Source organism: Pleurodeles waltl, chromosome 5 (genome assembly GCF_031143425.1).
Source record: "Pleurodeles waltl isolate 20211129_DDA chromosome 5, aPleWal1.hap1.20221129, whole genome shotgun sequence".
Lineage (NCBI taxonomy): Eukaryota > Metazoa > Chordata > Amphibia > Caudata > Salamandridae > Pleurodeles > Pleurodeles waltl.
The window spans coordinates 652,838,246-652,851,771 of record NC_090444.1 but is presented as its reverse complement, the minus strand read 5'-3'; the positions used below and the strand labels follow the sequence as shown (position 1 = coordinate 652,851,771).

General features: G+C 45.4%; 1 protein-coding gene across 2 annotated transcripts in view; it reads right to left on the bottom strand.

The window, feature by feature from the left end:
- The window catches only part of LOC138295908 (centromere protein J-like), a 387,581-nt gene that overhangs the window by 125,325 nt on the left and 248,730 nt on the right, over positions 1-13,526 (bottom strand). The gene's annotated exons all lie outside the window — the stretch shown is intronic.

Below are 13,526 nucleotides of genomic sequence, written 5' to 3'. Positions count from 1 at the left end.
TAAGCCTTCTACTGGTAACATTGAAGTGTTGCCTTCTGGCCCACTCATGTGAAGTACTGCTGCAGTTTGCTTAACTCACCTTGGCCTGCATTGGGTGGTATGCTGTGCCAGGATGCATGGTTGTGTGTGCGAACTAGAATGTAAACGTGCCTGTCGAATAGTGCAGTACATGAGAATCAGCATGTACAGCTGTATGTGCGTGCTGGGATATCTGTGCGCCTATGGCAGATTACAGTACATGAGAGTCAGTGTGCACGGTTGCGTACTAGAATGTGTGCATGCCTGTAAGAGGATAGAGTACATGACAGTCAGCTCGCAAGGTTGGGTGCATGACCTGTAGTGTATTTATACCTATGAATGACATAAGAAATGGAAGTCTCTGGATTCCATATTTGGACACCGAAGACTTGCCAGAGGAGCTTGTAGAGCTAGAGGAGCCCCCACCCCAGACAGATTTGTGGATTGCTATGTTTCTGAGAGCTGGATGAGACACACATTCTGGAAAAAGGAAGAGCAGGGCTCACCTCACTTCAAAAGGGGCTCTTTCATTCTTAAAAGAGGTCAATGGTCAGAGGTCTTTGGGCACTTCTCAGGAAGGGGACGGGGCTGCTAAGTGAATAATAAAGAGTAGGTTTGGGGGTCTTTGTAACCTTTTGATACACATATCAATGAGGCTGACATCCAGGTGTGATCCTGTAGTCCCTCCCATCACGTTTTTGGGGTTTTCAGTTTTGGAGACACTCCTGCTGTGATAGTCTCCTCTCTGGAGGAAGAGCACGAGAGAGGAATGGGCACCTTAAAGTTGGCAACCCTGAACATGAACTTCAAAGACAGAGACACTAAATCATATTTCTGTCTGGAACAGGATTATTAAAAGAGGAACTTGAGACTCTGAAATTGTCAAACTGAAGCTGTACATCAGTGATAGACCTGTCAGCTCTTGGCATGGTTTCCTCTTTCTTTTTGGCTTCTGACCTCCTGTTTTTGAGCCTGTGCTGAATATAGTTTTTGCTGGTTTTACGACTTTAGGAACTTTACCACTGCTGACCAACGCTAAAGTGCAAGTCCTGTCTATCTAAATTGTATTGGTGATTGGTTTCTTCATGATTGGCATATTTGATTTACTACTCAATCCCTAGAATAGTATAGTGCACAAGGTGTGCCCAGGGTCTGTAAATTAAATGCTACTAGTGGGCCTGCAGCACTGATTGTGCCACCCACATGAGTAGCCCTGTAAACATGTCTCAGTCCTGCCACTGCAGTGTCTGTGTGGGCAGTTTTAAACTGCCATTTCAACCTGGCAAGTGTACCTACTTACCAGGCCCAAACCTTCCCTTTTACTACATATAAGTCACCCCTATGGTAGGTCCAATGCAGCACTGCGGGCAGGGTGCAGTGTATTTGAAAGGTAGGACATGAACGGGTATGCTTTGCATATCCTGATAGTAAAATACTTCTAAATTAGTTTTTCACTATTGGAAGGACTGTCTCTCCCATATGGTAACATGGGGATTGCCTTGAAATATCTTTTACATGTAATTTCCCATCATATGGAGATACAGAGTTTGGGGTCCCTGAACCTCTTTTGGTGAAGCTGGTTTTTAAATTGCAAGTTTGAAGATGCCAATAATTTTAGAAAGTGAGTATTTTCTTGCCTAACCATTCTGTGCCTCAGTCTGTCTGTGGAATGCATGTCTGAGTCAGGATGATAGTTGGGCTGTTTGTGAATTCACTCTAGACAGTCACACAAAGGGAGCTGAGGTGTGTCCTGCATATCCTGATGGGTCTTCCTGGGCTACAGTGGTGGGAGGACCGGACACTTGCACATGAATAGGGCTGTGCCTGTCCTTACACAAAGCAGTCTCCAACCCCCTGGAGTGTGTCGAGCCAGGACAGGAATGGCAGGGTCTTGTGCACTACAAAGACTTTCCTTTGAAGTTTGCCTACTCCAAAGGAAGAAATGAGTATAAGTATCCGACCTCTGATACTACAACTATAGAATCCTTCTGGACGAGGACATTCTGCCAGGAAGACGAGCTAGATGCTGTAGAAGGGACTGCAACTCTGCCTGTTGCTTTGCTGTGCTGGCCTGCTTCTTGCTGCTTCTGTGCTGAAAGTGAAAAGTGCACTGGACTGTGCTTTCTACATCCTCTCAAAAGTTCTCCGAGCTTGCCTCCTGCTAGAAGTCTCTGGGACATCAAAAACTTCATCTGCCAGCACCTGGACTCCCCACGTGGTGCCAAATCCAGTTTCTGGGCCCTTGGGAGTGAGATCTGGTGTAACCAAGAAGAAACCAAGGGCCTCATTTACAAGGCCCTTGCATCACCACAGCATAATTTTTTTTACGTTGCCACAGCGCCAAAACAACCCCAAATCTACAAAGTGATGCTAGAGCCCTCTAGCTTCACTTTTCACCCCTAGTCACCAGCTACCGGCAATGATGTGCAAGGTAGGCATTCTCAGGCAAAAAGTCACGCAGAATGGACACAGTGAAATTTATATTTCACTGCATCATTCTGCAGTTTTACTGCATCAGAATTTTACTGCCTGCTCAGAGCAGGTGTAAAAGTGGTGCAGGGCTTTTGTCTATGGGGGACTCCTCACATTGGTGGAGTAGTGTCTTTTTTTATATGCTAGTCGAGCAATGCGTGGCTTTAGCACCACATATGCATCAGAATTTATGACATATCTGCAAAAACCTGAGCCATGGAGCTCTGTGTTGTTAATACAGCTCATCCACGGCATTGTTACGGGGTTGCAAGGCTGCACTAGAAATCTGATGCACTGGAGTCGATACATCAGATTCTTGTGAATGAGGCCCCAAGTACATTGACTCCAGAGCGACTTCGGACCCAGTGCGCTGTCTGACTCCGTGCCACTGCCTGCACTGGAGCTGTGGTCCCCGCTGAATGCTGCGATTGCGACTGACTCAGCAGGCCTGATGCTGCCGCAACACCTCCAAAGTCCCAATTGCTGTGTTACCAACGTTTGTGACACCCAACTACGACTCCACTGCAGCACTTGTGGCCCTGTGTTGTGGTCATGGCACTGTGAAGTCGACTCCTCGTGTCATGACCTGCTGGACTCATCAATCCTGCTGGATCGTAAGGAACCGACGCCTCGCAACCTATGCTGCACCACCTCCCCAGCAACCATAGAGAATGACGCCTTACCTCCAAGGCCTAGCAGTAAGGAACCAACACCTCTCCTCCCCGGTAGGAGTAAGGATTTGACGCCTCACCTCCCTGACTCTGTGTAAAGTCTTTGTTTCCTCGTTTTTCAAAGGTACTGTACCTGCGCTCCGTGTGACTCCATGACCGGCCACACTCCCTTGAGAGTGGCGTCAAACTGAATGACTGCTTCCACACATCACAATAGCCCCAGTTGGAGCTATTGTGTTTCTAAGCACTTTACTAGGATTTAATCTTTAAAAATTAATATCTTTTCCTGTGTGTGTCGGAGTTTTGTCAATTTGGTCTTGTTTTACTCAGATAAATATTAGCTATTGGGTGTGGAGTACCTTTGTGGCGTTTTCACTGTGTTACTGTGTGTGTACAAATAATTCACACATCGACTTGGAGATAAGCCTCACTGCTCGTGCCAAGCTACCAAGGGAGTGAGCAGGGGTTGCCTTAACTGTGTATTCCCTCACCCTGACTGGAATGAGGGTGCCTACTTGCTCAGGGTACAAACCACTGCTAACTAGAGACCCCATTTCTAACAAACAACATGGAGCAGCTCAGTACAACTTCTACCTGTTGTGACCAGGATTGAGGACTATGGATCTGGTAGTCTCCCATGCTGAGTGAGGAGACATCACCAAGGAGAATCAAGAACACTCTGCCTTGAACCTGGAGCACCGGCTTCTGCCTGATTAAAAACCAGTGAGCCTTGTAAGGAACAGGAGGTCGTCAGGAAGGAGCCAGATCCAGTGGGGATCATACTGAATGGGTCCTGGGGGGGTGCAGATTATGTGATTCTGTCTTCGGAATCAGCAACTGATTGGGTTGGCTACCCATGTGTGCTGTGGCAACTTTCTGTATATCGAGTGGGGTTTAAGGAGAAGATTGGACTGCTGAACTAATCAGGCCATCTGCCCATGTGCATTGAATGCATGCAGTGCTGTCACTCGAAGAGGGAAGACACCTTGAGTGTGTGGAATACAACACCCTTATACCAGGTGGTGGTTGCGAAGGGAGCAGTGGACCATGGCCCATAAACTGTGCACAATTGTAAACTCTTAGCTATTATGTAGTCATTAAAACTCAAGTAGCACCCCAGGACTTCCAATGGAGACTTAAGATACTTAGTGTGACACCAGAGGAACGTTGGGGAGTAACCCAATTTCTAACTTGAAGAGTAGCACAATGGTGCCACCACAGACAGTGCAGGAATATAGAACTTCTGAAGAGAGTGTTATTGTTTAGTGTGTAATGCATTTTGCTTTGTGTGTGTGTATAAATATTACTTTTTATAAAAGCGAGAATATGGCTGGACATTCATTTAGTTCTGAGCCTGTGTACATTTGCATCTTCCTCCTCCCGAGAAGCCTTGGACTGGATGACTCTCACTTCCAATGAGAGTCCATTGCTCAAGGAGTACTTGGCCCAGTTTCTCAGAACCCTTAATAGACCATGCCCCTGAACATCAAGAGTAAACGGCTTCAGCCCACATATTTGGGGTAAGAAACTCCTGTTTGCCAAATTGCCATCTGAAAGCGGTTCTAACAAATATCGTTATAATTTTTTGACATAAATCACATCAGAAATCTTAAACTGGAGATTCTCAGTGCTTAATTTGTTCTTATTGTTTCCGGTGAGGAGTACTGGCACCTTTTTTGTGGGCCGGCACCTATTTTTCTGCTTCAACATTTACTGCGAGCAAAAGGCACATATTGGAAAGACGGAGGAAGAGAAAAACGAAAAAGCATCACAATGGGAGAAAGCAGAAAGCTGCAAGAGTGAGCTGAAGGGGCAGGGAGTTGCTTGAAATGGATAGAAGAGGCCAGAGATGGCTTCAGGATTAAGTTGCCTCAGTATTCTGTGTTCGCACATTTAATTGCAGCAGCTCCATGTTTAAGAGGAGACCTTTTTATTTACAAATTAAGCACTGGTGGAGCCACAACTCACCAATTACACTAGGATTGGTGAGGTATGATGTAAGTGAACGCTTACTAACAGGAAACAAAGTGCACAGAAGAGAGCCACAGCCCTCTGACACACACCCTCCAGTTTGAGGAAAAGTTTTCCAGACTCATCAACTCAAAGAGGGCTGCTCTGCTCAGAAATATTCTTTTGAAACTGCAAATCTTTTCAAAATGTCAAGGCACATGTGAGTATATTACACGTTATCAAACAGTTGCATGCTGCACGTGGCGTAGACCTGCAGCTTCATGTTTTATGATGCACTCAAACTCTTTAGTGATTTATAAAATGCTCTTGTTATAAAGATGAATGCCTTTTTGTGAATGCTATTGCCCAACACAATGGCACTTGTTTTATTGACCTGGCAGTGATGGAAACTGAATCTTCACATGCAGGCTGATGGTCAAATTTGTAAGGAATTGGATAAAAAGCACGAACATATATTCATCAAATGCCTTCAAATGTTCTAAATACTTAGGGTTGAATTTAAGAAAAGTGGAGCTGCATTCAAAGCTGTGCCACTTTTCTTGCGCCTCCCCGAAACCACTTACCAACCACTATGTGTGTGCTATATTTATGTTACGGCGCACCCTGGCAGTATTAGGAACAATAGCACCAACATTTTTGATGCTATTGTGGTGCTTTGCTCCACTAGCGTCAAAAATGTTGACACTAGTGGAGCAAAGTGCAAGGAGGCCCATTGTTTACAATGGGTGTGTTCTCTGAAGGCCTGGTTTCAGCAGGCATTAAAAACGATGCCAAAAATGGCGCAATGAAACTTAGAGATTTATTGCGCCAGTTTTGCGGGCCTCTTTGCGCTGTAACGCCCTCTTTGCATACGTTATGCATCTTTGGGTCACTCGAGTTTTCACATTCCCCCTGGCTTAGCTCAGGATCAGATCCCAGGCCTGTTGTCACCCTGCTGTGTCCAGTAATTACATTCTCTCCAGCAACAGGAACAAAGGCTGTCCCCACACAAAAGGAGCAATTAGCAAGACTTCTCCATGCTCCAGAGAAGGAAGGGGCGGGAGCAGAATGCTCTGTATCAATCACCCAGCAGTCATACTGCTCCAGGATGGGCCTGCCCAAGCCCCCTTAACAAAGGAGAATGCCCAGACAACTGGAGCCAAACCACTTGGGGGCGTCCTTTGAAAATATAGTGTGCCGGTCCCTGGCACTGATGTCAGCAAGGGGTTGAGCTGAGACCCCAGGAGCTGATGTGACCAGTGGCTCCTTGATGACGCCATTTTGGGTTGTACCAACATGCTGTGCAGACATTCTCTTGCCTGCAAACTTCCCATCTGGTTCGCTGCTGGATCCAGGCACAGCCAAGGAGAATTGGAAGGACAAACCCTCTGACCCCCCCCCTCAGGACCTAGGGCTGTCCATCTGACCCCGGAACCAGTGGATCTCCCCAAGGGCCAGTGAGGCTGGGCCCCATACTCCACCTGAGGGGCAGTTAGGGGAAGCCCTGGACTCTTCTGCGCGCACCAACTAAATTATAAAGGAAAACTGGTGCAGAAAGCAAGGAGGACCAGCTTTTGGAGCACTACACTGCTTTTGAGGTGAGGGTGGTTATTGCAACTGCCCCCAGTAGATATAGCTCATCATCAGGAGTAAAGTAAACCCAGGATTGTCCAAATCAGCCCAACGGGACCAGAGTTATACCATTTTTAAGTTTGGCGACCTTCGACCTAATTTCCTCCCTCGAGGGTGTGTGGCTGTGCTGTACTGAGATTAATCTCCCCCGCTGTGGACCAGGGCCCCGGGGACAGCACCAAGAAGATGGGGTTCATCAAACTAGGGGAGCGGGTGTGCGTGGGGCCCCCTCCCTATTCTGCTACCTCACCTGGGGACCCCATACACCCAGTGGAATCCAATGTGGGGGCCCGGATCCCATCCCCGGACCATCGAGTGGTGTAGTGATGTGGGGAAGCACTGCGCTCCCCGCGGAAGGCCAGAAGGTACCAGGACTCCATCCCTAGTCATTTCTGAAGAGGGGGAGGATGGGAGGAGTGCCGCCCCCCCCATGTGGTCAACACTTCCTGTGCCCGTGTCTGGGGGGAGCGGGAAACAGCCACCATCACAAACGTCTGCCCACGTGAGGGGGCACACACAACAAAAGGACTGCTGGCTCCCATGGCAGCACGTGGTTATGCTGCGAGCATGGGGAGCCAGTGAGGGCAGCCTGGGGTGGGCTTCCTGTCCTACCCTCCAATAAAGGAAATCTTCGAAGTGCCTGGGCGGGATCGGGCACCCCCACCTAAACACTGTAGAATGTGGCATGAGGAAAATCTCTGTGCGGCTCTCCCCAGCACAGTGGGAAAGCTGCTGCTATTATTCACTCCACTTGTGAAACTCACCCCATAATGCATTGCGGGGCCTTTCATGTGGTTCACACGGTTGCCCATAACTCAGTCTGTGGTGGTCCTAGGACAATGGGACCACCATTAAAATGTTCCCTTTCCTCTCTAGGTCATAATCTGTGTCCCCACCCTAGGTTAGGGGGGACTCCAAAATCATAACCTCTCCTACCATTCAGTGTTTTTTCAACCTCTTTCATTACTTGGTCTTTTGTCTTGCAGCTGGGAGTAGTTTGTTCTTTAAGGGCAGGCCTTAATATTTTAGAAGGTGATGGGGCTGAAAATTTGTAATACACATATTGCACATATTGAAAATGTATTTGTGATGTTTTTCTGTGATGATTGTCCCCATAGTGCTTTGGCAGTACAATGCTTCTAAAATTATTATTCTTATTGCGCTGCCCCCCTATGGGCTGATCTGCCCATTGCAGTCTAGAAAGAATACACCAAGTTTGATTTTGATAAATGCTTTTATTGGGGTTCACATGATGATTGCATACGTTTTATTGATCCATCATTATTGTGATTATGACCATAATTCATGCCAAAGTAATAACCCTATTACAATATGACTGTTTGAGCACACTTGGTATGTTTGCATGGGCCTTCTAGGGGGTCACCAGTGGTTGTAGCCAGGCATGGTATGTGCCATCTACCAATGTATGTTTGTAACTTATTGCAGAGTATTTAGTAGTGTGTGTGTAAAGAAAACGTACTGACTGGAAAATCATTTATTGAGTGATAATATTGTATGCCAATGATTGGTGATTCCTAGACCACACCACCTCCATTGAGTAGACCTTAGACTGTTCTGCCTCGATACCCTGTGAGAGTCAAGTTCTACAATGGTGTGTTTGGTTCCCACGGAGGACAACTGAGGAACTAATATTTGTGCAGGCCACACAACTAATAACCTAATTTCCAACAATGGTCATTTTTAAACCTGCAAGGAAGGGTTGAATGTCCGTCTGTCCTCATGGTCATTATAATAATTCTGCAGGGAAGGGGTGAGTGTTTGCCTGTCCCTATTAAACATTTGCAATACAGTTAATGCAATCTTTAGCCACACCTAAATATATGCTTGCCTTGGATTCCAAACAGAGCAAGCCTTGGCAAAATCAACAGGTCTGGCCTTTACAAGCTGGTGCGTGCATGGTTATTCATTCTGAATGACTTTTAATTATATGCCATGTGAGTAAAATGAAGAAAGAAAGCATACTGCTACTGAAACAAGAAGCCATGCAATTAAAAAAAAAAAAAGTATTCCATATCATTTTAATAGAACAGTATGGGTGCTTCTTGGTAGACAGATGCCCTTGGCGAGGTATGGGAACCCTTTTTAAGTTTACTGTACATGGCAGATACTTATGATTCTTACTGGAACTCAGGAATTGAACTTTAGGTTTTGAATAACTGTAACTTGAAAAAAAAAAATGGATTAAGAATGGAAAGAAAAAAGCATTGGCAAATCCACACTAGCACCAAATACACTTCTTTTTAAGCAGTTGTGCACAAGTGAGCTGGAAAAGGGCATTACTAGCTGTAATAGAGAGCCAAAGGCTGAAGTGGGCTGACCTACTGCTCCATGTATGCTGTATTGGGTAGAAGCAAAATGTGAATGATAGTTGTACATATCAATTAATGAAAAAGGTTAACCCAAAGTCCCTCTGTGTATGTAAATATGTGTGTATTTTATCTTTTTGTGTTATAGGATGATGACCAGAAAGCTATTGCTTGTTCTAGGTCAAAGGAAAAACAGAAAAAGTCACCCCCTCACCAATTGGTTGGTCTAGATGTCATTCACATTGTAACAGCCTGTTCTGGAGAAACAGCCACAACCAGTGCACATTAGGCCACCGAGGAGCTGCTATGCTATGATGCGCAAGAGATGACGGCAAGATTACACCATGGTCCCACATTCACGGGCCCTTAATGGAGGGTATCTTTATTGAAATTGTGCAACATCGTCGGTGTCACCTTTCACCGTCAGGTTTCACTCAGCCTTTACCCACATCAAGAGTGCAAGAATATAGACCTTATGAAGAGTGTGTTACTATTTAATGTGAATTGCATTTCGCTACTGCCTTACTGTGCTCCAAAGCTACACAGAAACTAATGATGAGCTGCTGTAGTCACCAATGACCTCTGTACACAGAACTGCAGAGCTGTGAGGTACAAGTTATGAGGCTAGATACATCTCATGGCCCTTGGCACACTGTCCATGCACGGAGGTTGACTCAATTGTTAACCTCCTACCGGATATTGGGAGCCTTCTGGTGCAGAGTGTTATTGTTCCTGCTGGAGACATCCTCTTGGCCACCACACACAGAACCTTCAAAGAGCTGCTGTTATGTGTAATTCTCCAAATAATGCCAGAGGTATAACAGCGCCCATCATGGAAGGAGGCTGGACTGTGGCTCTACTGCAGCATCTGTGATGAACTTCAGTTCAAAACAACACCCAGCAGTAGTGAATTTCTTTAATATTTATTTGCAGCTGTGTCACAAGCAGGGCCGGCTTTAGCGCTGGTGGTGCCCTGTGCGACAGTTTTTTTTTGCCCCCCCCACCCCATGACCACCTCCTCGGATTACCTCACTACCACCCAGCAAATGTGCAACTCACCTCTCCATAACCCCCCTTTCACATGCATTAATTTGTTTTAAAATGCTTGTAAAGGTTAGCTTTACTAATCCACCCAGGTATCTGCATGAAATATAGTTCAGTTTTTTGCAGCAGGCATATTAATCCTCTACGCTACTTTATGGCGAGTCAATGCTGTCGCAAGACAAAACTCCCACCTCTCCCCCTAGCAGGAACATTAATCACAAGAGGTATCTTGACATTTGAATTGCTTCCTGAAGGCTGGACACACAAGGAGCTTTTCAGCAGGTGCTTTTAAATCCTAAATTTCTAAGTTATTGCTAAACACAGCGCCCCCTTTCCTAAAGCCGGCCCTGGTCACAAGAGTTTTTTTGTGAGTGTGGGGGCGGCACGCATGTGTGTTGGTGTGTGTCAAGACTGAGGGTGAGTGTCAGTATGCCTGATATTATCAAAACTGCTGCCAGTGAGCTAACCTCTATATCTTAAGCCAACCATGACTTCTGATGACCCCTCTTTTAATAAACTGGGTCAATCTCTGACATGATCAGGCACACCTTTGCTTAATGCTGAGCCTAACATAATGTTGGTAAAACTTGAGATGGGGCCTGATTTAGATGTTGGCAGTGTTATAGTCAAGCCACGTTGCTGGCGGGTCCGAGAAGACCATCAATGCGGTTGTATTCTGCCAGCCGAATTTAGATGTTACAGACCTGCTGGCGCTGTACTCAATGGACTTAATACAATGGCAGCGGCTATGGTTGGGAGGTAAGTGACAGATACGCACACTGTTCCTTAGCCATAGATGTACCACCACACTACACAACACATACACACATTTATCCATTGCCAGTCCGACACCACACAACCCGTACATACTGAAAAAATAGATTGGCACAGATCCATGCCACAACATACACACACCATTGACACTGCACCCACACACCACACAACCACAACAAACAACACAACTAAACACTCAGCTGCACAAAGACACTCATACACACCCGCACCTTAGTTTGTCAATCGCATCAGATACACACACCCAGCGCCTTGAGACCCTCAAGGGTGAGTAGCTGCTCTTTACAAAAACTGATTGATTGATTGATTGATACAATACACTTACTGACTCACACACACAACTCGCAGCACAACATGACAGGTACACATCCTCTGGCAATGTGCACACATGGACACAGTTGACAGATGTGACGGTACCATCACTGTGGTGACAGCATTCATTTGCCAATGAATACTGGCACCAAAATGACTGTTGTGTACGTGTGCAATATGCGTTGTATACCCTTGCGTCTCCACACATGTCTGACTGATTTGTGTCCCCAACATATGCATGTCACAGTGATTGAAAAAATTACTGTGACTTGTATATGTCTCCAGTGGTTCCCATCTCCCATGTAGTCCCCACCCAACATAACCTGGCTATGCGGCATCCTTATCTTGTAGTCCACTGATGTGAGGGTCGTGTTTTCTCTGTGTGTCAGTGACAGCAGTGAGGGCAGGTGTTGTCCAATCATGGGCAGTCGAAAGCGCGGTGAAAATTTGTAAAAAGGTGAGTTTTTACCCGCATTCCCCCCTAAACTGCAAACTAAGGATTGACGGTCGGACCCCAACTTTTTCCTTGGTGACAAGGCACATCTAAAGCTGCATGGCAGAGAGCTGGCTGCAGTCCCAACTGGCAGAGACAGTGGTTCGAATGCAGTCTTTCGTCTATGGGACCGCCAACGTCTAAATATGGCGGGAGGACCTTTGCAGCGGTAGGCGGGTTTACAGTTGGAAAGTCGACAGCACCATTACCATGGTGCTTAATTTGTAAATGAAAATGTGCCATGCCCAAAGCCCTCCTCTTAAACATGTGGCTGCTGCAATTAAATGTGTGAGCACAGATTACTGATACAGAATAATCCTGAAGCCATCTCGAGCCTCTGCAATCCATTTACAGCCACTCCCTGCCCCTTCAGCTCACTCTTGCAGCTTTCTCCCATTGTGATGCTTTTCCTTTTTTCTCTTCCTACATCTTTCCCATAAGTTTATTTTTCTCGCAGTTAATGCTTGAAGCAGAAACATAAGTGCTGAACCTCAAAAATAAGTGCAGGTGCTCCGCACCGGAAACAACAAGCACAAATTAAGCACTACATCTAAATCTGTCCCACAATGTGGACATTCCTAGCATGATGGTCCCCACCCTTGGAATAATGCTGACATTGGTAAGCAGTGTTATTTTTGATAGGTTGAGAAACATAGGTCCTGATTTAGATATTGACAGACGGGTTACTCAGTCACAATGGTGACAGATATCCGGTCAACCGAAATCTAAATCCCATTATATCAATGGGATTTAGATTTCAGCAGATGGGATATCTGTCACTATTGTGATGGAGTAACACGTTCGTAAAACTCTAAACCAGGCCCATAGTTTCCCTAGCCCGCGCTCTGCTTATCGCAAGCTAAAGGTCTGGGCTAATTAAACATTTGGTAAACCTACTTTGCATCAACCCATCCATCTGGGCACTCACTCATCCATGCATTTATCTATCCAAGCAATAATCTATCCTTTCATTCGATCATTTAAGCATTCATCCAATCATTCAATCATTGACTCTTTTTCACATTATTCTGTGACCAATTCACAAAACCACACACACAAACCCATCACATAATATTAACAACAATTTGAAAATATGTGTTTAACAGATAACAGCTTACAACTATAATTTTCTACGATCACTGTTAAATAATAATAAACCTCGTGATTCTTAGGATGTCACTATGAGTTGTCCAATATTCGCATCTGATAATACCTGTTACAGAGGTGTTCGGTATTTTTTGGGTGCGATAATTATCATCAATTACGAGATTTGGAGGAATAATATGCAGATTGCGTGCATTTCTACAGTAAATTCCGACCATTTTCTCCCATTAAACAGTGGCAGGTTAGACTTGCTGATATGTTCGAAAAAACTAATTATTCCAATATATTTGGTAACATGAAGGGTACAACTGTGTCCTGCCACAGCAGAGTAAGCGGGTGAAGTGTCTTGAAACTACATTGCTAGTGCATCCCTGACCAGTTGGAAGATTCCGACAAACTATTTGTTGTTGTAGTTAAAAAGTCCTTACTACTAGTAAAGGTAAAATTGGTGCAACGTAGTTTGTGCCACTAACTCCCGAACACACAATAAAAATAGAGCATAAGAACATGGTTTCGCACTCTGGGGGCAGGTCTTTTAAAATAGCCGATATCAGCCTGAAAGTTTGATAGTGCCCAGCAGCCATGCAATTCCAATAATTTGGTAATAAAGGCACGTCATTAATGGGGCAGAATTGTACGCATCAAATACATAAATATAGGTTGTCGTCTCAAAGTACTTGTTTGTAATGATCTAGTTGACTTCTGTACAAC